The sequence below is a fragment of the Periplaneta americana genome, chromosome 2, assembly GCF_040183065.1.
Source record: "Periplaneta americana isolate PAMFEO1 chromosome 2, P.americana_PAMFEO1_priV1, whole genome shotgun sequence".
In the NCBI taxonomy this organism is placed as follows: Eukaryota; Metazoa; Arthropoda; class Insecta; order Blattodea; family Blattidae; genus Periplaneta; species Periplaneta americana.
The window spans coordinates 216,684,285-216,707,098 of record NC_091118.1 but is presented as its reverse complement, the minus strand read 5'-3'; the positions used below and the strand labels follow the sequence as shown (position 1 = coordinate 216,707,098).

Genomic DNA, 22,814 nt, shown 5'->3' with positions numbered 1-22,814 from the left:
GTTTGTTTGGCCTAGAATGAATAAAGAAATTATGCTGTGGGCTCGTATGTATCTTCAGTGTCAGAGAAGTAAAATAAGTCGTCACCACAAAAATGTGCCCGTACACATTCCTATGCCAAGCGCGCGGTTCGCTCACGTACATATAGATATCATTGGTCCGCTTCCAGTTGTCAAAGGTTTTCAGTATTGCCTGACAATGATTGATAGATTCACAAGGTGGCCTGAAGCGGTCCCGATATCTGAAGTTTCTGCAGAGACTATTGTAGATGCATTCTTCAGGACTTGGATTGCGAGATTCGGCGCACCTGCCACTATTACAACAGACAGAGGCTCGCAATTTGAATCTGCTATTTTTCGAGCGTTTTGTAATCTCATTGGTTCTACAAAAATACGCACGACAGCCTTTCATCCCGCCTCAAACGGCATGATAGAGCGTTGGCATAGATCATTGAAAGCCGCTATCATGTGTCACACGGGATCTAAATGTTGGATCGATATCTTACCGGCTGTCCTACTTGGATTGCGCCCCAGCATCAAAGAAGATTGTGACGCTTCGCCCGCAGAAATGGTTTACGGAACGACGCTAAGACTTCCGGGAGAGTTTTTCGTCGACGACAAAACCGAACTGTCGCAGCGAGCCTTCGCTGAAAAACACAGACAGTTAATGCGCACTGTCAGATCGACCCCCGCTGCTCACCACTGCAATAGAAGAGCTTTTCAGCATAAGACACTATATACGTGTACGCATGTCTTTGTTCGTGTGGCAACTACAGGATCCCTTGTACCACCGTATGAAGGACCGTATAGAATTCTTCGTAGGATATCTGACTACGTGTTCGAAGTCGATATTCACGGGAGCCCTAAAACCATTTCCACAGAAAGACTTAAGCCAGCTTTCTATGAAGTCTTCTCTGAAGATGATGGGAACAAGACCTCCGATCATCAGCGACCAAGTTCTTCAAATCCCCCACCATTCAGAACTTATCCTGGTGCAAGAAAAGTTTCGTGACTCAGCGTCACTGGGAGGGGAGTACATGTAGGGCTCTGAGTTCTGCAGTCACAACTGGCCTACGTCTAGGTTCATGATACTAACGGAGTGGGCTATGGAAATTCTGCTCTCCTTAGCAACGGTTTTGTTGTGAATTGTTTTGTAGCTTTCTGACGAGAAATAAAAACTGTTCTTGAGTTTCATTTACTCAGTATATTGTATTCTAGCTACAAAGAACTATATACTTCTCCCATCTAGTGGTGTACTGGCAGCACTACTTGCAGCTGGGAGGAAGCAGATGTTCTTTTGTTGATACTTGATATCGGGTTGGCGGTTTTACCGTTTTAGTTTGTTTACTATTTGTGGGAGCATGCACGTGAGATAATTTCAACGTGTTTTATAATATTTTACTCAGTGACTGTGGTTTTATTGGTATTTATAGTGTGTATATATATATATTATTTTGTAGTTATATATAAAATGATTTATAAGATTCACATATATATGTATTAGTAATACATACAAAGTTAGTAGGGTCTAGGCCTAAATTAATGTAGGTCATTCTAGTAATTATAGTGTTGAGATTACAGCATGGGAAGATTATCTAGAAGTCGTGCACACAAGAAACGCCCCTCTAAAAGGACACGAAAAGCGCAGCATGCTGTAAAATGCAAATTTGCAAAACAATGTGCTGCAGAAATTAGGCCTAACCTCTATCAAGAGCAGCCAGGTGTATCTAACCTCCCTAATTGTCAGGCAGGTCCATCTGCTATCCATGAGCCTTAGGAAATGTCATCCACCTCTGTATCAACAAGCGCCAAGAAGCTAAAGATGTTTGAAACCACTTCTGCAGGTGAGATTGGACAAGCATTTTCTTCAGATTATTTGTTAGTTCATAAAAATGTGTGGGGTGAACAGTTAAAAAATCTGAAGTGTCATGAATGTGACAATACCGCTTTATAATTGCAAATGAGGGAGAACAATGGGTTTGCAACCAAACTAGTGGTAAAATATATTGCCTGTGGTACAAACTGTGGTGAGACCTTCAGTAGGTACATATCAAAGTCATCTTCACAAAATTGCTAAAGAAACAGATTGCTATAACCAAAAAATCCTCTCCCGGTCTCTCAGAGCAGTATGACAAGCTCACGAAGTATGTGACCCTACACTGAAATCCAGCAATGTAATGGACATAGCAGTGTCATATGATGGTAACTGGTATAAACGTGGCCATATTTCACTGTATGGTGTAGGGTTAGTAATAGATGTATTGACTTCCAAAATTTTGCCATGCATGTTCTTTCACTGCTGCTGATCTAGGTCAAAATTCTCCAGAATACAGATTTTGGTTAGATGGTCATGAAAAATCTGGGGAGTGCACAAAAATTACGCAGGTAGCTCCAATACTATGGAGATGGTTGCAGCAGAGAGGCTATGGTTGAGGACTGAAAATGAATGTAGCATGTGATACACTACAATACTCTCTGATGGGGATGCGAAGACATACCAGCATTTGTCAAAACTGGCTGTGTATGGAGCAGATGTTGCAATAAGTAAAGAGGAATGCATCAATCATGTTGCAAAGAGAATGGGCACTGGTTTGAGAAATTTAGTAAAAGAAAATAAATCTCAAGGTGTTAAGCTTGGCGGGCGGGGTGTTGGAAAATTAAATGAAAATGCAATTGTAAATGGGATGCCTGATGTCAGAGCAATAGGGAGGGGGATTGTTGCAACCTTGGCACATTCAGTGTCGACAGATGAAAAGCCTCATCACGACAGAAGTCCAACTGGACTGGACTTTTGGTGTTTTATAACCGGAGTAAGGCAAAGGGAGAGGAGCCTCATAGTCACCAGAACATGAACTCCAGTTATCAGAAGCAACCCTAATAACACTGTTACCCCTTTACGAACGTCTGTCCAGTCCTGAAGTCTTCAGCAAATGTACACGTGGCGCTACCCAGAATGCGAATGAGTGTCCATTCTCTTATATGGAGAAAATGTCCTAAAGACACATTTGTCTCAAAAATCAAAATTAATATTGCAGTGGCAAGTGCAGTTGCTGAATTTAATATGGGGTGCCTGCAAAGTCAACTTGTAAAAATAACAATTGGGGAGGGGAAATTGACAGAGGTAGCAAAGAATATTCTGGCTAGGTGGGACAGAAAGCGTACTCATACGAGTGAATGGAAAAGGGCAGAGAAACAAAAAAGTGCACAATGAACTAGAAAATTGAACAAAGGTGCAGCAGAAAAGAAAGAAAAGAAAAAGGAAGGCCAAACATATGGTGCTGGGCTGTTCTAGTTATGTAAGTACATTATATGCATGTCTTATTTTAAAAAATTGCCTCTATCTTAAAACTACATTTTTATACCTTCAAAATGCTCTGTGACACATAATTTTCATCTGATTGTTTTCAAATTTGGAAGACACACACTTCGAAAGCTGCTTAAAAAAACTGTAGTTTTCACTCTTTATGTAGAATTTAAAATATTCCTGTTAATGGTTGTTAAAAGTCAAAATATGCAAAATTTTCAGCGGAATAGGCAGCACACAATTAATATTTTTTTTATTTCAACATAAAGTGATTGAAAGTTGAAATGACAACTTGGAATTATTAATAAGTGTATAATAAAGTAGGGAAAAAAAATTTACGGCCTATACTGAAAATGTGATTGACGTAGAGCATTTTGAATTTGCATATCATATCATAATTAAAATGTTGATAACTCAGAAACTATTTGTTCGATTGAACTGAAATTTTGCACAGAATGTTGATTTATTACATTCCTTCAGCAGTATGAATTTCATTAAAATTCGGTAAAAACCGAGTCATATGCCTTTTTGAAATCTATGAATAACTGATGCACTGTATCCTTATACTCCCATTTTTTCTCCATTATCTGTCGAATACAACATATCTGGTCAATAGTCGATCTGTTACACCTAAAACCACACTGATGATCCCCGATAATTTCATCTACATATGGAGTTAACCTTCTCAAAAGAATATTGGACAAAATAGACTTCTTCGTGACACAAAGATGTATTTGGAGAAGTGTGTAAGTTATATTCCCTCATTTTAATACCACCGTCTTACTAGCGTACCGGTCGAGAGGAGCTTCTCGTGTTTAAAACGAATAAAAACAAAACAAAGAAACTCAATGTCACAGTAGAGACTGTCAGCGTTAGGGAATATTTCGCTCCAAAAAGATATGTTGGACAAGATGATGGAATCACAGCCCCTCCATGAGAACGTTATTGGCAGGTTCGCAGCCCTGAAGCTATGGAGAATCAACTTAGTGCAAAGATAGGTAAGCAATAAGCATATGAAGAGTCCACTGCAAGAATGATGGATGTCACTTTCTTGTCGGAAATGAACCAAGACTGTTAATGTATAGCTTAAGACATATAGACTGTACATAGAGAGTTATATGGCATTAACACTGATAGTCATTGTCCAGTAATGATCGGAAAATCACAGTTAAGCTTTGATCGCTAAGCATTTCAAACTTTCAATTGCTTCTCCTGAAAAATATATTCCAAATGACATCCATCATTCTTGCAGTGGACTCTTCATATCTTAATTGACATGTACCGGTAATTGCATTGATAACTGGCAGAAATAAATACAATTAAATCACTTTCACGATTGAAGGGCATGGGAATTTATGGGAGAGAATTACTTTAGTTACATAGACTTCCGATTATCAATGCAACTAGCCTACATGAGCTTTGAAAACCTTGCAACAATTTTGTGCTTCACCTAGTTTTTCAGGCACGAGCCGCTACTGCTGTATACACCCCATAATAATAATTAGGCTTTGTAATTCAGCTACCTATAAACTGGAATGAGTTGTCTGATACAAAGTACATCACAGCGCAGGTACAGATATGTTCGTATACAAAATAGTTACGCATCCTCTCCTCTCATCCTCTAGTACAGCGGTGACCAAAGTGGGTGTCGTGATTACATCGTGTAATCATAGACATTCAAACGGGTACGAGGAGCTTACTGTACATTGCTGTGTGTTTCATTCACGTACTGAAGGCAAGCAGTGGCGGTGTCATGTCACTCTACAAACTGTGTCTCTACAAGCAATAAGAGGTGGTATCGTAAAGAATGAAGAACGTTTTTCTTGTTCTTTCAGACAAAATGTAATAGGCTATTATGTTTACTTTGCTCAATGGTTCAATTAGGAGAATGTATATAGAAACATTAATTGCCACGCTGAATAATGTATTATTATTTTTAATATTATTATTATTATTATTATTATTATTATTATTATTATTATTATTATTATTATTATTACTGACCACTAAGTATGTGTTTCTATAATTCTTCTGTACGTGCATGAATATTGATATTTTTAGATCTTCTCCCTAGAAGGGTAAAATTATTAGGTTTTATTTCAATTTTAATCTTCTTAATCTTTAGATGAGGGTAACTGTTACAACTCTAAAAATTTCCTACTAGGACATAAATGCACATATAACAGTTTTAAAGTTATGCTATTTAGTTTTTTTTTTTTTTTTTTTTCAATTGGAAAGTGTTATATTTTACGTTCTAACAGTTTTCCATTCTCAACTGTTGCTAAAAGCAATGTTCCATTTTGACTTGTAACACTTTCGCACTGAAAATATCCATGCTTCGAGTTTAGATTTTGCACACCTTGCAGTACTTACAATAATGGTAGCATAATGCTGCCTGCATTGTGTTAAACATAATGTTGTTATTAATTTTGTCTTCACCATCGATGTAGTATTGAAATATTAATCATCGTGCATATTCTTACACATTAGTATTTAATTCACTTTAATCCTTCATATTTTATATCCCTAAGAAAGTTCAATGTTGTATATATACTGCATATAAGAATAGTACAGAAACAGAGAAATTAAACCTGCAAGAAAGTTATAATAGAGATATAAAGAAGAGAAACATCAAGGGCTACAAAGACTAAAGATATTGAATCAGCAAAACAGGCTCCAAGCAAAGTTTTGTGCTACTCTGATCTTCAGGTCGTAGGCTACTTCTTTCATCTTGTGGTGAGTGTTCATCTTTATATTATAAAAGAAAACTGTCTGTTACAAACTCACAATATATGAATATGACCACCTCTGTGGTGAGGGTTTTCCTCAACCGTAAGCCAAATGCCAGGAGATTCGGGCCACAATGTCTCTGAATATCACCGGTCTCATTCATCATCGAAATCTTATCCATAACCACTGCCTGCTGGATCACATCCTTTGGCTGTGTAACTGCCTGCTCATTCCTCTTCCTTAGCATTGAGTTTCGTGTGGACATTATTGTCCAGTTTCGACACTAGAGCGCAGCAAGTAACTGCCGTTGAATTGGCTGTACTAAATGTGTAGAATTAATTATACTGTCTTATTTGACATCTTAGAAGTAATTACAGTGTTTGTCAGTTATTGTTTATTAATGATATGATTTTCTTCTTTAAAATAGGCTACATTGGAAGAAAGGAACATTCGGTTTGAAATACATTTAATTTTGTGAGATATAAAACTTGGTTTCCTGAAATAACAATATTAATTATAATATATTTGCAATGGTGTCTTGTTGTGCCCCTTTCTGCAAAGTGCACAGAGGAAAATTGAAATTCAGAAGATTATCATTTCATGAATTTCCATCTAATAGTGAGCTACGGGAAAAGTGGTTAAAGGTTAAATATTATATCAAGAGAAGGTGACAAAAGAGGAAGTAAGTGGATTCCTTCTGATCATTCATGTGTGTGTAGTTTACACTTCAAACAAGAAGATTTTAAAGAATATACAAAATATAGGAAACTGAAAAATTTGTCGATACCAAGTATATTTCCTGGATATCCTTCATACAAGAAACCTTCTAACAAGAGGAAGAGAAAAGTCAGAAACTCAAGTTCATCATTCTCCGAGAAGAACAACGTCTCAAGATTGGCTGCACAATGTCAGGAGGACATTGAAGCCGAATATCGTGAGAAAGACATAGAAGCCGAAATTATAAAAGACAAGGCAGATGTAAACGTATATTCCAGACATATTGCTGTTCATGTAAATACTGTAAGATTAAGTGAACTGGAATACCATAAAAAATTAAATAAAAATCTTCGAGCGAAAGTGTACAGACTCGAAAACAAAATTGTGGAAATAGAGAAGGAACTTCAAGAGGCGAAGGAAGAAATTAATAGCTATACTGAGACAAAGTCAGTAAAAGGTAAAAGGTAAAGGTATCCCTGTAATATGCCATGAAGGCACTTAGGGGACATGGAGGTATAGCCCCATGGTTTCCATGACCTCGTCACTAGAATGAGGTGGTGTGGTCGGCACCACAGGAAAGACCTGTTAATCAATTTTATAGGAGGATGAGTGAACCTCAGGTCCGTTCTGAAAGTTTGGCAACAAGAAAAAATCCTGTCACCACCTGGGATCGAACCCCGGACCTTCTAGTCCGTAGCCAGTTGCTCTACCAACTGAGCTACCTGAGAGAAAGTCAGTAGATAACAGGAAGGAATCAGCACATGATGGCTACAAAATGGCTGCATATATATATACTGGATCAAATTAGAAATTAAAAAAAAAATCGTCCAAAATGGTCCGAGCCAATTATTCGGTACTGCTTATGTTGGCGAATATCGCCTCCTAAAGGCTACGACTTTGGAAGAAATTTGAAATTAATACAAGCACCGTCGCGCAGCATATTAGATAGGCATATGGGCTCAACGGAATATGGCATTGGTGTTTCCCCTTTAATTAAACAGACACTTAAGTTAGAAGCCACAAAATTGAATGAAATTGAGAAAGTAGTTTCTCTTATATGCGATGAAATGGCAATAAAAGAAAGCTTGCTTTATAATAAAGAAAAGGATAAAATTTTTGGTTTAGTCGAAGCTGAAGGAGTTTCTAATAAAGAAATAGGAATAAATCCCGTCTTAGCCAACAAACTTCTGTGTTTAGTTATTCATGGATTATTTACCAAGTACACAATACCGGCAGCATATTTCATGGTACGAAATTTGCAAGGAAATGATCTGCTCTTATTAGTTCAGCAAGTGTTGAAAGCTGTAAAGACTTGGATTTCATGTGCTTCGGCTTGTAACTGATAACCATAGAACTAATACTGCTATGTTTAAGGGTTTAGGCAGCGGAGATCTACAGCCTTGCGTAGCACACCCATGTAACTTGCAACATAATTTATATTTAAGTTTTGATTACTGTCACATCATCAAAAACATCCGTTCACAGTTTCTAGACCAGGATATAGCAGACAGAGAAGGAATGATCAGTTCAAAATTCATCAAGGAAATATACAGGATACAAAAGGACTTAGCTGTGAAACCCATTCGATTTCTAATGAGGAAGCATGTCGAACCCAGTTCCTTTGAGGAAATGAACGTTCTTTATGCTGTACAGACATTTTCACTGGAAGTTACAAGCACTTTGGACTATATGAAGGACAATCATATAGTCCTACGTCTGACATCTCGGGTAAATTTTTCAGAAGCAGGACCAACAATATGTTTCATGAAAAATGTGTACAAATTTTTTACTGTACACAACATAAGCGATAAATTATCTGTTTACAGTATTTTACTCGGCATTTCTTTTCGGGGACGGGGGAGAATTTTTTAATGAGCGCAAAATTTATCACACTTCAAATGGGCCTTTTATATATGGGGAAGTTACTTTGTGGCAATACTGAACTTAATAAAACAGTAGACCAAGTGTCCGTATAACAATTTCATGGATTGGAAGATACTGCAGGAAGATACCACATACTGTCGTTAATTCAAACCGTGATTTCCAATAAACTTGTAGCTCGGTTAAAGGAAGCATATATTTTTTCGTAAATATGTTTAAACTTGTTGAAATATTTTATATAAGTTTCAAATATTATTTTTATTACGTTAATTGATTTTAATAATAATTTTAGTAAATGCCTAAAGCAAGTATAGGCCTACTTGTTTGGATGTAGTATCGCTTAGAAAAAAAATTAAGTTTTAATTTCAGTATTAATAGTATTACATATTAAGCATTGCGGAAGGATTCGGACACCCTGGGCCATCGTTTCCATAAGCCCTTGTCTCTTCTAGTACCTAAGACTTCGTAATAATAGTTATTTTAGGGTATTCTGCATATATTGATAATGTTAATAGTGGTGGGCACTACCTGCCACCTAGCGGCAAAATAACTTTTTTCAAGACTCGCACATAAGCGTTGATTGAGCAGGCAGTGTAAACAGCCATAGGATGTGATCCAGCAGGCAGTGTCCATAACAAATCAGTAATACATATACAGTCGCCATCTAGTTCACAACAATAGAACTAGTCTCAACAATAGTACACAGGCCTTCGGATTTCACCCAGAAGATTAACTCACGATGTGACCAAAGATGATAAAGCGAGTATAAATAATTGCAGGGGAAAATATATATATGAATGACATCACAAACAGCCAGGGCCATTGTTATTTTTGACATGAGGGCTTGGCCAAAAGAAGTTCAAATCAGATTGACACATGTCTCTATAAATTTCTTACTTGTTTGCCAAACACAGTAACAAACCAGGTAATTTTGTTTTTAGACAATTGTGCTGGACAAAACAAGAACAAATTCATTTCCTCATTACTTTTGTACTGCGTAACTAACCTGAGTCATATAATGTCATAACTAGGGAAAGGAAGTTCATGCATTTGCATATTTGTTCTCTATCGTTGTGTGAATATGCTGAAAGATTATCTACATGAATCACAAATTTCTGAATACAATGATATTACTTTTATTGTGCATAAAAGTGCATATTTTGCCTTTTATTTTAACGTTTATGCAGGGAAACTCCATATTATGAATGTTTATTTGTCTTTCCCTCATTTTTAAAAGTGTGTAACCTCGTAAACAAGACTAATTTATGTTTATGAATTTTGAACGTAACGATGACGCCTTCATGGGAAGCCTCTCAAGTTAGCAATTTGTATTCCTTTATTGCAGTCTTTAGCAGATTTCGATAGAACAATGTCCAGTTTAACATCAGTTCCAGGAAATGTAGGAGATAAGTGAACGAGAAAACAGCAAATATTCTTTCCAAAAACCCTGGCTATTATCAGCTTAAAGAAATTCAAGATATAGCCTACTCGAAGGAAAAACACCCCAAAAACCAACAAAATTTCTATAGAACAGCTCCCAGATTTTGTGCAAACCCCTCTTACTTTTTGTGACGTAGAACGAAGTTTTTCGCGCTACAAAGCTATGCTGAGAGACGACAGGCGAAGAATGACAACAGAAAACATACGTCACTGCTTAGTTGTGAACTGTAACAGCATAAATGGAGCATACAGCAATGAGGCAACCACTTCAAAATCCATAGACTAAACGTAAGTTACCTATACCTTATTATTCTGTTAAAATAATCTCTCAGACTGATAATGCATATTTTGTAGCATATTTATCTATTTTTACGGCATAAATGCATACATATTCTTCACGTTTTCAGGGCATGAACTTCCTTTCCCTGGTCATAGCACAGAAATTTTTAATCACAGGTCATACCCAGAATGAGAATGACTGTGCATTTTACTATTGAACGGTGGGGGTGGGAAGAGTTCTTAAAGGTGGACCTATTATACTGCCAACGACGCAATAGGTACCAGTACTGAAATTGGTCAAGAGAAAAGGCAATACCCTATGTACAAAGTCAATGAACTAGATACACCAGACATCTTAGATTTGAAATACTTAACACAACAAATGGAAAATAATTTTTCCAGAAATGAAAATGGTGATAATGTAAACTGGTCTAAGATGAAGACCGTGGAGGTTAGAAAACAGGATCCTTTCGCAATCTCTTTTAAGCACTCCTATGAACAAGGTGATTTAAAAAAAAAAACAAGTATTCGACAAAAAAGGAAAGGCAAGTCTTCTTTAGCAATACTAAAGCCAGCATTTTCTTCGCCTACAGGGATAATTGCGGAGGGGGGGGGGATGGGGGAATTTGCTTGATGTTTGTAAAAGTGGTATCATTCCAAGCATCCATGCTCAATTTTTATAAAACTTTGAAAGTTTCCATTTGGTGTTGAAGAAAATAGAGTTACATTTGACTAACAAATAAACACATGCTTTTTCTCACTACAAGATGCAATTTATTTATTATTATTATTATTGTAGTCATCCTGGTTGGTGTAATTTATTTCTTTTTATTGTTGTAATAATCCTGATACCAACCAATCTCATTTTGTTTCCAAATCTATATTTGACATATTTTTCCATTACATTATCTGAACTTATTACATAGTCATATTAGGAAAAACCTGTTGCAAATAATAAAATATTATGTAATACAGTTACAGTATATCTGAGAAGTTTTGTCTGGATATTTTAATGCGAAAGTATTGCAACTAAAAAAAAAGTCACATAAAAATTACATAAAATAAATACCGACAAAATTAATTTTTTAATAAACTTCATCATCATCATCATCCTTCACGAATTAGGCCTCTGTAGACCTGTTTCGGCCCCATCTAGCAGTCTTCTTAAAGGTCTTCATGGTCGACGATGTCCTCTATGCTTATACTGCATCATAATTTTTGGGATTCTTGAATTTTCCATTCTTCTTACATGATCTAGCCAACTGAATTTGTATCTGCTAATTTTTTCTTCTACTGACTCTACTTCTAATTGTTCTAAAATTTCTTCGTTCCTTTTTCGGTCTAAAAGAGTATATCCTGCTGTCCTGAAAAATTTCATTTCCTTTGCTTTGATTCTGTTCATGTCTCTTTTCTTTAATGTCCAAATCTCACTTCCGTATAAAAGGGAGGGTAATACTAGTGTATTATATATTTTTATTCTTGTACATTTTTGTACTAATTTAGCTTTTACTGTATTGTTTATTATTCCTAGAATTTGTGTAAATTTGGTAATTTTCTTGTTCACATCTTTTTCATTTTGATAAAATATTTCACAACCCATCCTCACCTTCTCGTGGTCCACCCTGTTTCTACCAACGATGAAATGGCGACCGAGTCACAGCGGTATAACTGTTTCATCAAATGCAGAGGAAATGCTGCATTACAAGCCTGTCCAGAGGCTAAAAGTAGCAGCCCCACTACTGGACTACCTAACGATAAGGCTTAGGGAAAATTACATTACTTTCAAGCCTCAAAAAAGCAGTATAAGGATTTAATAAACTTCTATAACAATAATTAATGTATATACCAATTTTCATTGATGTGAGATGATTATCTGATTTACCATCTACAATGGAAACTTTAGGAAAATGTATTATACATCTTTCGCGTGTTAAATATTTTAGTACCTGGTTAACTAGTTTGAGAGTTCTGAAGATGGCCCATAACAGGCTGATACTAGTTAACCAGGTACTGTAATATTTAACACACAAAACATCATAATACATATTAGGAAGTGATATAGTATTAAAAGTTGTGTAATCAAAATGGAAAACTTTAAATGGCTCTACTGAAAAATCTCTATTTTTGAGTTGTAACAGTCTCGTTCTGAGTCATCAAGTTATTTTTCAATATGATATCATTAAAAGCGACATACGCAGCAGATTAAATCGGTTAAGGCACTTGCCTGCCGATCCTGAGTTGTGCTCGGGCGTGGGTTCGATTCCCGCTTGGGCTGATTTCTGGTTGGGTTTTTTCCGAGGTTTTCCCCAATCGTAAGGAAAATGACAGGTAATCTATGTCGAATCTTCAGTCTCATCTCGCCAAATACTGTATCTTCTCACTATCACCAATTCCATCGACATTAAATAACCTCGTAGTTGATACAGCGTCGTTAAATAACCAAGTAAATAAATATGCAGTAGATTAGCTGATTTTCATTTAGTATGCCAATTGAAACTATGTTCAGCTATTCACCCCGATATTGACAAACTGGGGAAAGCTAAAAGGTACTAGCATTCCTCTTCAGAACATGTGCACCACGAATAATAATATTATGCGACTGTCTCTATTATATTATTATACGGAAGGCATTCTGGACTCTCAAGTTTATCATACTGGGGAGAACACTCAGCAAAAAACTCAGAATAGAAATATTGGAGACCCGCGTAACTCCTGTACTGTTATATGGGTGTCAGACATGGTCTCTCACTGCCAAACTTCGTCTCCAAATATGCCAAAGGAAGATGCTGAGAAGGATACTAGGCTTATCACTGAGGGACAGAGTTCCAAACGAAGTGCTACAAAATATGTCAGCAATTAAAGATCCAGCACTGCAAGCCACCAATACCAAATGGAAGTGGGGAGACCATGTTGCAAGACTTAGAGATGGAAGATGGACGCAGAAAGTCACACTATGGGACCCCCGCATTGGCAAGAGATCAGCAGAAGACCAAGAAGAAGATGGACCGACCTCTTCAGTGAACGAGTAGGAAGCCATTGGTCAAGCAGAGCAAGAAATAGGGAAGACTGGAAAAACCTAAGAAAACAAGTGAACAGTGACTAAAACCAGTGCGACAGAAACAAGTGAACAATATCAAAACACTGCAGAATGTGAACCAAGTGAACAATTTCAAGCATGTAAACACCTCTTATGGGGAGTAGCTCACAGCGTGAGACAAATAGAGCTCTCCCTCTATAGGAGGAGGCCTTTGCCCTTAACAGGACATTTTTAGATTAATCATTTCATTTCATTTCAGTGTTCTGTATTGCATTGTGTTACTTACAAACCGCCTTCAAATACGCCACTGGCGACGGCATAGCCAGCGGTGAGTCAAAGTATATCTCACCCCTACTTATGAGTTTCGCATCCCTGTACTAGACCCTTCAGATTCATCCACTTCATCTGATGAAGAACACATAATTTTAGAAATTTATCGAATAACTGTTTTCAAACATTCTTTTTCTGGCACAGATGGACCTATAAAATTGGCTCACCTCCTTCTTGTTATTTACTTACTGTTATCTTATTTATTTCCTCATAGATATAGTGCTACAGTGCTGGACGATCAATAATATCTATTAAAATATTGTAGACCTAGATGTGAAATACTTTTTGTGGAGTGGCCAATGAGTATTATAATTACTCTTATTAAATTTGTAATATCAAATTCTGTATATTTTCAGAAACCTAATCTTGAACATCATACTTCACGTACCGGGACTTCTCATGAAATACCACATAATAGTGACCGGATATTGACTTCTGATGAATATAGTCAGGTATGACCAACATTTTACAATATGACTCAATGAAAGTTCTTAAAATATTGGCTAATGTTGTATTAAGTTGTGAAATAAGAATATTAAAATTACCAACGTAATTCCAAATATGAAATAAAAATGTCATGAAAATGATGTTCTTTGCCATTATACAGCAAGGTATGTTAAATATTTGTCCATTGTAAAATTCTTGCAAATCCAGTTTTCTTCCATTGCAGTATTTTTTCTCTTTGCTGTAATCCTTCCCCGAGATGAATGATAAGAAAGATGATGGTTTGTTTTTAGCCTCCCCAAAAATATATATATATAGACTGTTAAAATTTCTCTCATTTCAATTCCTCAGGATTTGTAAGAGGCTTTTCAAGACACATGCACACACGCACGCACGCACACACACACACGTGTTCTGCCCAAAGGCAGGCCTTTCACTGCAAACCCAGCATTCTCAAATCTTTCCTATTCTCTGCATTCCACTTAGTCTCTGCACATGATCCTTATGCAGTGACACCTCATATATTATTAAACTGACCTTTGAAATGACCTTAAAATTCAAAATATATCATTCAAAATATATCAATCAAAGTAAATTCATGATTAATATTTGAGGAGAAAAATTCGCTCTGGTGCCGGGGATCGAACCCGGGTCCTTGGTTCTACGTACCAAGCACTCTGACCACTGAGCTACGCCGAATTCAATCCACAGCACCGGATCGAATTCTCCTCCTTCAATGTTTCCCTTTGTGGCCTGACTGCAAGTTAGGCATATATGTTGACTAATATGTTCAATGTCAACTGCCATTATACTAGGAGCGTACTCAGCTGAGTGACTTATTTGGCCGAGATTCAGCAGTTAAGTGCACAGTAATCTGTGCAGACATATGCACTGCTAGCTATGAGAATATTATAGATTTATTAATTTGTCATACAGAATATTCTCTGTAATATTGACAATTAATATTTGAGGAGAAAAATTCGCTTCGGCACCGGGGATCAAACCCGGGTCCTTGGTTCTACATACAAAGTGCTCTGACCACTGAGGTACACCGATTTCAATCCACAGCACCGGATCGAATTCTCCTCCTTCAATGTTTCCCTTTATGACCTGACTCCAAGTTAGGCATATACGTTGACGTATATGTCCAATGTCAACTGCCATTATACTAGGAGCACACTTAGCTGAGTGACTCATATCGTCGTTGTTTCTGCAATAACTCCTATGTGCAAAATACACAAATTTTCAGTAGGAGGAAAAAACACATTTATTCATCTTCATACGTATTGTGAATTCTTACATTTTCGAAAGGAAGAAATATAATTACATATAGGAGATTTTATTATTTGTTGTATCACTATTTAAGTTAATTTAATAGAAAAATAAATCTGAAAATCGATAAATATGTCACATAGGAGTTATTGCAGAAACAACGACGACATGTAGCTACACACAGGGTTGCCAGGTGATGAGTGATATTATGGTAACATGATACCGGTACTGAAGTTATCCTTTTCTACCAAAGATTATAATAAATTCTTACACTACGAAATATGCAGTTTTATTTTTCACTAAATAAACTCAACCTTAAACCAACAATTCTCTTTATGCCTCAAAACCTTTGATTAAACCAGTTTCATAAAGTTGAAAAATTAGACAAGCTAAATGTACAAAATTGTGTTTGTTTTTGAGCAACATTAAACTGACACTGAGAATTTATTTTAACAATACGATAAAATTAAAATTCAGTCATTCAACATTATTCATCTCATATCTATATATAATCAGCTCATGATCTTTGTTATTCTATCAGAATAAATCACAATCTTAACTAATCATTACAGCACGCAGACTTATGATGTGGATTCGTTTCAGCCTAGCAAAATCTTTAAGTGCCACGGCCGATCTTCACAGGAAAAGGAAAACCTCTTTTAGAATTTCAATAATTTCACCAAAATCCCACAATATGCACAAAAGAAAAACTCAGTGGGCTATAATTCAATTAGTTTTAGAGAAAAACCCAAGTACAGTGGCCAGTTTACCTTCACATCATGGGTTGAGATATAGGCCTATGGTTCCCAAACATGGACACCAAGCCTTTCCGGTCTGAGCTGATGGCTCCAGCTCTAGTCAGCTACTGTACAGACTGACTCAGTCTGCACCATCGAACTGGCGGCCAAAGGGCCATCGACGCATGCGCGTAGAAACGAGAAAACATATCAGAATTTACCACATCGAAAATCTTTCTCTGAACGCACATGCTCTAAAATTATAAATAAACAGCAATCACACATGTCATTACATCCTGCCGGATTACAAAGACAAATCATTCATACACATACCGTTACAATATCAATATTTACAAAGCAGGGGATGCTTGGATTGTTTTTTTTTTAACGGCAGGTCTGCAGTTCTTAACTAATCATGTACAACAGATGGCGAGGGATAAAGATTTTTGTTTGTCATGTAATTCAACGTTTTCGAAGTTACATGAAATTCTGTCCTAACCTTGTATGCATTAAAAGTAAATATGTCGGTTGCTACATTAACCATTTTTTTAGTAGGTTATTTTACGACACTTCATCAACATCTTAGGTTATTTAGCGTCTGAATGAGATGAAGATGATAATGCCGGTGAAATGAGTGCGGGGTCCAGCAACGAAAGTTACCCAGCATTTGCTCATATTGGGTTGACGGAAAACCCCGGAAAGAACCTCAACCAGGTAACTTGCCCCGACTGGGAATCGAACCTGGGCCACCTGGTTTCGTGGCCAGATGTGCTGACCGTTACTCCACAGATGTGGACTTAACCATTGTACAGTATCGTTTACTCTCCGTTGCTTACACTCCCACTCCCCTTTGCGCTGCATATGTCTCGACATTGTGAATTTTCTCTCTTCATTCAATTGCACTTTGGAATTTTTTTCAATTTCACTTGTCGACTATTGATTGCTTCTCAGTTGGGATTATAGCCTGGTTCGTTACGAATCATTTACACAATTGTGAGCGTTCTATCACTTCGCATTCTCGAGTTACACTGCCAAGGCTACTATGGGACCTGCCAATTCGTGCCTAAACTTCCCCTCTACCGCAGTGAAGATAGATGATGTGACTCACTCAACTCAATGATACGTTGGATACATTTACCCTACTGTTGGTCTCCATTTACTTTATTGGAATGTGTCGCGTAGTTTAGGAATTATATGCATGACAAAACTGGCCTGAAAATGTATCGACCGAATTTCTGGGATATTACTTAGTGTTGAACAGAACTTATACACGCTAAAAAAAATAAGAATGGCTTTAGTATAAATTTTCTGGCTTAAACACATTGGAGATTTGAAAGTAGGCTCTATTAATATTCTTCCAGCCTGTTACTGACCAGAAGAAACTAATACACAGGGAATAGGGGTTGCCAATTTCAGCTCTAGAACAAATATTCAACTCAATATCATTAAATGATACAGTGAGTCTACTAGAGCTTAATATTCATAGAGTGAACAGTAAGTAATATCCATAATTTCAGGGAGTTGTTTGAGATATTTCAAACAAAACAGTTTAATACAATTTTGCTCGTTTTTGCTTCCTTTTGGAGATAAAAATTTTTTTATATGAAACATTTCATAGCATGTTTTGGGAAAGCCACTGATTTAATCCCAATATACTCAGTCAATTTAAGAGAGCAATGAATAAAATTATGATAATGAATGATTGAAAGAATTTTAGTTTTGTTCTTCAAATGTGCACAAATTTAATCCGGATAAATGTAAGATTGTTGTTGTTTTCTAATGCCAGGCATATGACAATAAAGTCATTTGACCTCTTGCACTCCAATATTTTTCAAAGATATTATCATGGTCAGCCACTGAAGCACAGATTTTGAGGTGTTCCGAATCCATTTCTTGGTTTCAGTTGCACAATGGGCAGTTAGGGGACTGATATATTCCAATTCTATGCAGGTGTTTGGCCACATAATCATGGCCTGTTGCCAATCTAAATGCAGCTACAGACGATTTTCGTGGTAAATCGGGAATTAACTGTGGATTATGATGCAGAGAGTTCCATTTTTTCCCCTTGAGATTGTGTTATCAAATTTTGTTTGTTGAAGTCTAAGTATGTAGATTTAATAAATCTTTTCACAGAGTAATACGTAGATTTAGTAGCAGGCTTGTTCTCTGGAGATCAAGGATCCATCGGTGTATAAATGAAGCCAGTTTTGTGGAGGGTACCTAATATTAATTGTCTCTAAAGACAATTGTTTCATTATTTCAGTGTTTACTTCTGATTTCAGTATTTCTTCTGTTAAATTTAGATTATATTCTATATGTAATAGAGTTAAAGGGTTTGGTTTAATTTGTAAGTTTTCTTTTAAATTCGGGATATTGATTTTCTGTTTTAATTCTTGAACCATGGATATAAAACTTTTTTGAGTTTTCAGTCTACAGAGAGGACTGTATGAATGCCAATTGTTTCCTGGGAATCTGATAAGTTTTTCATATTGAATCAGTGCTTTTTCTTCTATTGTCATTTTGATGCTGTTAATATTAGTGAGGAATCTCATAGAATCTATGGAGTTGTTTTGATTCTACCAGTAATGGCCTGTGAGCTTGGTTTTGAACATATTCTACTTCGTTTATGACAGGTGAAGTAATTAAAATTTCTCCGCAGTATGTCAGCACTGACTGTATAAACATTTTGAATGTAGTTTATGAAGTATTCCTGGAGCATCCCCAATTCTTTCCTGCTAGATTGTAAAATTCTTTTGCTGAACGAGAACGAGAAATTAATGATATTACTTATGGTTCAATCTGTATAAGGAGAAATACAGAAAATTGATTTAAAAAGCAATGGAATATATGAGGCACTGCGTATAGCAGGGGTGAACTCAACAAAGAATCACGATTTCAAGTTTGCTCCTAATACAACGTATCCACAATGCCTCATACTCTTTCCAGCATAATTATTACTATTTTCTTTTCTTCTTCATAGCTGCCGAGTGGTGCATTGCAGTTATCTGATTCAAAGGAGGATCTCCTATAAGATATTCTGCACAACAGTCTTGCTAAGGAAAACAAGGAGATTCTAAGACTGAGAAAAGTACTGGTATTGAAAGTAAGTAATACTTTAGTATATATAAGTTACATAAATCAAAATGTATGTTGCTGACAGACCTTTTATAAATGTTATAACACTGGCTCTTCATCTGACAAACATTTATTGAAATCAATTTTTAAACACATACTTCTTTACTTTGTAGACAAGATATATTCATATCAGCTTTGGGACTGTAAGCTTTCCATTAAGAACTTTATTTTATTTCACTTCCACAAGGAAATACGTATGTGTTATTATTATCTGCTTTATACCCACCTTCCTTTTAGTACATAATAATGAATTGACACACATATCAGTAGAGCCCGGATTTTATGTAATATGGAAATGAGAAATATGTACTGTACATAAAGTGGCAAAATATGTAGATAAATATGTAATAAATAGGGCAAGGTAATTAATGATTTTGCATCTTTTTCTTATGAAGGTTTAAACATTGCTAGCATATATGGAAATGTATGACATTAAAAACCGGGTTAAATAAAAGCAATTCGTTAGGGCATTTTTTTGCATTTTCATAATTTTTTTACGGATGTCATTTTTTAGCAATTTTTAGGTCATTTTGAGCATTTTTTACACTTTTTAGGAAGGCTGTGACATTATTTGTATTTGATTTGAGATTTTTATTATAATTCAGTATTTTCCTTGTCAATACAATTTCTTGGAATTAAGTAGATGTTTGCTAGCTTCTACCCCTATTTTTCAAGGTATGTGCATAATGAACTTGCCCACTTCTAGGAGCATATGCTAGCTTGTACCCCTATTTTTCAAGGCATAATGAACTTGCCCACTTCTAGGAATTTACCCACACTCCCACAGAGATTCCTTTCTCCAGGTAAACTGGCATTGTTATGCTGTTAATTGAGGTGGTCAGTTGTTTCTAGTCGTCTGTGTGAACAGGTCAAGAGCAAAATGCCTAAAGTAAAGGAAACTGCTAGTGTTAACTTAAAGGCATTTGTTTCAAAATATGGAGAAAATATTTTTTCAATGGACGGTCGTATTTTATTCTGCAAGATCTGTGATGTGAGAGTGGCTGCTGAAAAAAAGTTTATGATAGAACAACACATGTCACTGGAGAAACATAAACGTGGCCTGCAGAGACTTGAAAATAAATCCAGTGTAAACTTACAGCAAATGCTTCTGGGGGATACGTGTTCAACGTTTTCGCCATTTTGTGAGAAACTATGCGAAGCTTTTCTATCGGCTGATATTCCACTTCACAAACTGAATCATCCTAAGCTGCGAACTTTCTTAGAAGAGGAGACCGGAAAATTAATTCCAGATCCCAGAACATTGAGAAGAACATACATAGCTCGGTGCTATGACAAAACTTTGAAAAAAATAAGAGAAATGATTGGAGAAAGAAATGTATTCGTATCCATTGACGAGACAACAGACTCTATGGGCTGTTATGTAGCTAATGTTATTGTTGGAGTTTTAGAAGCACGCAGCCCTGGAGAACAATTTCTACTACATTGTGAGCATCTGGACAAAGTCAACTGCTCGACGATCAGCTTAGTATTTGACCATGCATTGAGAATACTTTGGCCTGATGGGATTCGAAATTCCAATGTATTGCTTTTTATAACAGATGCAGCACCCTACATGATGAAAGCAGCTGCTTCTTTAAGTGCACTGTACCCAAAAATGGTACATGTGACGTGTTTAGCGCATGCATTACACCGGGTTGCAGAAGAAGTACGTGCAAATTTTCCTGAAGTGGATAAATTAATTGGATGCGTGAAGAAAGTATTCTTGAAAGTCCCCTCTCGAATTTCAGCATTCAAAACAGAAGCTCCAGAAATCCAATTGCCATTTTCACCTGTTTTGACTAGATGGGGAACATGGCTCCAAGCTTGCAGTTATTATTGCAAGAATTTCGATGTTGTGAAGAAAGTGGTTGATTCTTTTGATAATGGTGAGTCAGTGTCAATAAAAAAGGCGCAAGAACTGTTAGCTGATAAAGAAATTGCTGGTAAACTTTCTTACATAAATACTAATTTTGGATTCCTTCCTGATGTCATAACTGCACTGGCAAAATCCCAAGTGACATTAGTGGAACAGCTACAAATAGTGGATAAAGTGGTGAATGATTTGAACCGTGCATGTGGTAAAGTGGGTGATGCAGTGTCAATGAAAATGAAAAACTGTCTAAGCAAGAACAGGGGGTACACAACATTGTGTTCAATTGGCAGAGCTTTGTCTGGTGACAATTTTTCTCTTCCTGACTGTGAATTAAATCCAGGAGATATTGCTTGCTTTTAGTTTGCTCCAATTGTTTCCGTTGAAGTAGAGAGAAGCTTTTCCGTTTATAAGTCGGTACTAGCAGACAATAGACAATCATTTTTGTTTGAAAATCTCCGCCAAGTTTTGATTGTTAACTGGAATTCAAAATTGTTGTAAAAGTGCACTTGAAATGAATTTTCTGCAATACAAGGTACTGTAACATGGATTTTTTTAAATTTTATGTAGTTCAGTAATCAAGTGAGTACTTAACGTAATTAAAAGTATTTTCATTGGCAATGCTTTACTTTTTATTGGTCATTTTTTTGTTTTTTTAGGTCATTTTTTGTATTTTTTAGGTCATAAATGCATTTTTTATTTTGCATTTTTTACCAATTTATAGGTCATTAAATGCCTTGCCCTAGTAATAAATAAAAAATATGTAACTTAAAAATTAAACTTTATTGGATGTATTTTTGCACACTAATGAAAAATTACAGGTGCACATGTGATTCAACCTCAATTAATTATTGTTTGGTGGCGCAATTAATAATTGAATATTTTTTTCCATATTTTTTGCTGTCATTGATCGTCTCGTCAGTGGCAACCCATAAGTAGAAATCATCAAGTTCAGCTCTAATCGTTTCCATTGTGTCAATGTAGCAGGAGTTCAAATAATTTTTATGGAGTATTGATTCATGCGAAATATTGAAGTTGCGGTATTTGCGTAGGAAAACTTGAAACTTTGGAACTCCAAGTTTATACCATGGTATGTTTGCAGCAATCATTGCCACGCACAAATTTTTATTAAATTCACTGGTACAAGACGAAGAATGTTGCACCACCACTTGTGTAACAAGAACTTGTTTCTTTTCAACGGAGCACGTTTTTTATTTCTCACATGAAGTTCAATTTTTAAATGCTGTTCTAACTGTGACTTCATGGAGCAACCAATGTGTTCGCCAAACACTTTGCATAGCACGATTTTACCGTCGTAGTAAAGGAATCGTCAATTGAAATCCAGCAGTAGACTAGCTATTTGTATCACCTGATGTCAAAATAAGCTTCATAAGAAAACAGAAAAAAAAAACTATTGTTTTCTTTTAGAGCAATTGATTGGAGATGTTTGTGGGAAATGGTTATACCCATAGGGTAACTTTCACTTTTTCCTTCACCGCGTTAGCAGTACAATGACCCACCCTTCGCAGTGGTATTTGTTCCTACTTTACCGTTACTTCTTAAGGGATATACACACTATTAGCATTGCAAACAAATGTCCATTTTTTCACAGAATACGTTACTATTTTCAATTATTAAATT

General features: G+C 36.2%; 1 protein-coding gene across 4 annotated transcripts in view; it reads left to right on the top strand.

The window, feature by feature from the left end:
• The first annotated feature begins 1,446 nt into the window (after positions 1 to 1,446).
• The window catches only part of LOC138695124 (uncharacterized), a 293,372-nt gene continuing 272,004 nt past the window's right edge, over positions 1,447 to 22,814 (top strand). For all 4 annotated transcript variants that reach the window (XM_069819546.1, XM_069819544.1, XM_069819543.1 and 1 more), the window contains exons 1-3: positions 1,447 to 3,293; positions 14,072 to 14,167; positions 19,149 to 19,271. The gene's annotated coding sequence lies outside the window, so the exon portion shown is untranslated. The remainder of the gene's footprint in view (positions 3,294 to 14,071; positions 14,168 to 19,148; positions 19,272 to 22,814) is intronic.